The sequence below is a fragment of the Rutidosis leptorrhynchoides genome, chromosome 4 (genome assembly GCF_046630445.1).
Source record: "Rutidosis leptorrhynchoides isolate AG116_Rl617_1_P2 chromosome 4, CSIRO_AGI_Rlap_v1, whole genome shotgun sequence".
Lineage (NCBI taxonomy): Eukaryota > Viridiplantae > Streptophyta > Magnoliopsida > Asterales > Asteraceae > Rutidosis > Rutidosis leptorrhynchoides.
Genome location: NC_092336.1, coordinates 326,073,297 through 326,077,112, shown reverse-complemented (window position 1 = coordinate 326,077,112; position 3,816 = coordinate 326,073,297). Strand labels below are relative to the sequence as shown.

The 3,816-nt window shown below is 32.6% G+C and overlaps 1 long non-coding RNA gene across 1 annotated transcript; it reads left to right on the top strand.

Annotated features, from left to right (window-relative positions):
• Positions 1-2,215: 2,215 nt before the first annotated feature.
• LOC139845650 (uncharacterized) lies at positions 2,216-3,684 on the top strand. The gene is made up of 5 exons (XR_011758417.1): positions 2,216-2,329; positions 2,425-2,613; positions 2,712-2,826; positions 3,021-3,139; positions 3,477-3,684. It is a non-coding gene; the product is annotated as an uncharacterized lncRNA (long non-coding RNA).
• Positions 3,685-3,816: the final 132 nt, after the last annotated feature.

Genomic DNA, 3,816 nt, shown 5'->3' with positions numbered 1-3,816 from the left:
ATATTAACGTTGACCATGTTTGACCAAGGTTGACTTTTGAGTTGACTTTCAATTGACTTTGAATTTCAGTTGACTTTTGTTGACTTTCTAATTAAGGAAACTTTCCTAACTTATAAACTTTCCTAAAGTAGCAACTTTCTAAATTTAGAAACTTTCCAAAAATAGAAACTTTCTAAAAATAGAAACTTTCCAAAAATAGAAACTTTCCAAAAATGGAAACCTGCTAAAAATAGAAACTTTCTAAAAATAGAAAGTGTGTGTCCGTACGCTGTTCCGATCAAACCGATGCATGTTGAGTATTGTTCTATGTCTACTTGCAACATGTACAATAGCTATCATACTAAGACTTGACCTAAGTTAGTTATTTATATCGACCTGCTTTATTTATAGGTCGGCGTTGTGATCATTCTTGATCACTTTACTTCATTTGCTGTTCGCATATTTGTGTGGTTACTTCGTTTGCTATTAAGGTGAGTTATAGTCCCATTTTTCTATTTTAAATCTTCTGGGATGAGAATACATGCAGTTTATTTTATATTTTGGACAAGTGGAAGTTGGTTTAAATTATTCATTGTGAGTCGAACAAAAATATTCCCTGATCTGGTAATTGTAATCACTGGTTTCTACTGGTGAACGCGAATCCTACGGATAGATCTATCGGGTTTGACAACCCCATTTCGAGCTAGTCGCGCTAGCAATTTATAATCCGAATGTTTAGTACTTCGTATTTTGTTGTAGATACACTTGTTCGGTGTATATTATTTATTGTGTTTGGCAAGGGTAAATAAATGATTAAGTGGTTACCAGGTGGCTCACGTAAAATGGAATAATATTTTTATATGTTTTATAGCATATAATTTTGTGGTCCAAAAAGGAGTTTTTATGTTTTCAAACATAATTTTTTTTATACGGTTTAAATTAAATATTGTTTTCAATATTAAACATATAATTCACTCAATATTTTTGTTGACAGTTACTCGCATGTCTTATTCTCAGGTTCATGATTGATTGCTTCCGCTGTGCTTAGAGAGTCTGCATATTTATGATGGCAGCTTTTGTTAAACAATAACTTGCATTTTATTTTGATACATTTAATAGTAGATGTTGTTGACTTTGTTTTGGTCAACTCTTCGTTAAGTATTAATGTATGGTTTTTCTAAACTTACATATTTTGGTATATTTCCTTTATAGGAAATCATTTTTAAACAAAGAATGCAAGATTATTTATTAAATTCATATAGATTTATGATCAAGCTGTGGGACCAAGATAACGATGGTCTTCAAGTGTACTTTGACGGGTCGTTTCAGTATTTGTGGCCAATGTATCTTTGGATTTGACATGTTGCATAGTAAGTTGTTTCTTAGTAGTTGCAAAGTATTAGAGCCAACAATAATATACACCACTGTAAGTCTGGATTCAAGTTTTATCAAATAGCTAGAATAAAGATTAAAGAGTATGAGGTACTTGGTCTCTTTACCAATCTATTTGTCTACTATTATATGATTGAAAGAAATAATAAGACACCTTTAATTAACGAATGTAATTGAACCTGTTATTATTTGACCTTTTTTTTCTTCCTTGCAGTGCATTTGTTGGCTCGAAATATCATTTTCTTATGTCCGCTCGATTGTATGGTAGTGAAGGTTTAAATGGCAGTTATGGTTGTATCGACGGTAGCTGTGATGATTTTTAAGGGATATCTATGATCCCTCCTGTTTCTTGGCGAGGCAACACACGGAAGGCATATAATCAATGCAACCATTTGTGTTTGCAGCCATGGCGGGTTTTGGGAATTCGTTTGTCCATATTTTCATATATGAGCCTAACCAGAGGCACCTGCTACTCACACTGTTCATCTATGTGTTATCTGATTTTGGTTTGCTTTTACGAGCTCTGCTGCCATCCTCGGGCATGGCAGCCATTCTGTGAAGTTTGGCTGCAGCTCTTTGAATATGGTGGCGTCTCTTTTTGTAGACAACTGAAATAAAAGTATGATGTTATCTACACCCGCTGATAACGACGACCGAGGTTCATATAGAAAAGGTTTAGAAATGAAGGCTGTGATGTTGAATATGTAAGACTTCAGTTGAGCAATGAGAGAATGTGTTCGTATTTTGGCGAGGCAATTTAAAGTTTGCAGCCATGGCGACTCATATTTTCTTGCTTGATTTTAGATTTCGATCTGAGCCTCATTTTTTTTCTTTAAGTAACTATTATGTTTACTACCATGTGGGTTCGCCAAATCTTCGTCAAAGCTTGCAGCCCCTATTACCTAAGAGTCAATTATCGATCCATTATTTTCACTTGAAGTTTGTGGAAATGCAAAAGGTATGATCTTTTATGTTTTGATTCTGGTCTCATACTTATTGCTAATTTTCGAATAATCTCTTACTTATTTGATTTATTTGGTGAATGAATTTCAGCTGTTGTGTTAGATTTGGTTGGTGATGATATTTAACATCCAAACTTATAAATTTTATTTGTCTTGAGGAGTTATCCAAAGTATGGCTTTGCAAAATTCGTGGCTTTTGTCTGGCTGATTTCTGCCCTTTTGGGTTTGACTCTATTATTTGATGTGATTGCAACGAATTGTTAGTCTTGGCGATGACCAGGTAAATGTTTTTCGTAGGTTAATTGATGAAATTTGTTTATTTATTTTTTTCCTATCATTGCCATTGTATATGTCTGATGTTGTGAGTTTCGTTGTCAGTTTCCTTTGCATTGAAACTGCTATTCCAGTCTTGCGTGTTTATAATTGTGATTCGAGAAGTATATATCGAGTTTGTGATGATGATTTCTGTCAGCCTAGAAGTATAAGGAGACAGGTTATTGCCTTCTGCCAATTCTTTACTTAATTTAACAATTGTTTTAGTCAGCCAATGGATTTTGCTGTTTTGTAATCTTCATCTTTTTTGTTTTATGAGATGGAAGCATCTTCAAGGGCTGTCTACTGGTATTAGTTTACTATACTTTTGATTTGTAGTTTAGTTTTATTCAGTTAAAATGTACACATTGACAGTGTGATTCTGTTGATGCTTTGGAATGAGCAACCAACCAACTTTGACTTTGGAGCATATGAATCTTTTCCAAAATCAGCAATTATTGCTGTGAGTTCATGTTGGGTCAAAAAATTCCAAGGTACGTTTGAATTATTATATATACTTATACACTGATTAACATATAAAGTACTAAATTGCACAAGCCTTTACCACACAAATGCATAAAACAAAAAACTTCATACTAACACATTAGATATATTTTCATTTACCTCAGTAGACTAATTATCATAACTGTGACAAACAACCTACTAAAAACGTACAAACCTTATCTATAATATATATGTAGTATCAAAAAACCAATAAATACAGATAACGGTAAGAAAGTTAGAGGTGATTTATATTTGTTAGAGGTGTTTTTAAATTCTTAGAGGTGTTTATATTTGTTCTCTAATTCTGTCTTTATTTAATTTTTCCAGCTACAGTTGATAGTACATCTGACATGGGTCATATTTCTACAAATAATACTACTTATCACAGTTGCTCACTTTATAGGTTTACAAGGCTTTTAATTTTATAATAAGTGTACTGCCATTGTCTATTATATTTGTTACGATTGGTAGTTATATGAGTTGAAAGTCACTTTCGATTAATGTGGGATTTGGTAACATAACCATTTAGAATTATATAGATGTTGGATTATATTATGATAGTTGCTATTACTTGTAAGAAGTAACATTAACCAGTAATGAAATGTTGTTATGAAGCTATAAAAATCTTCATAATACAAGTCACTTTTGTACGTCCATATCGGATAAA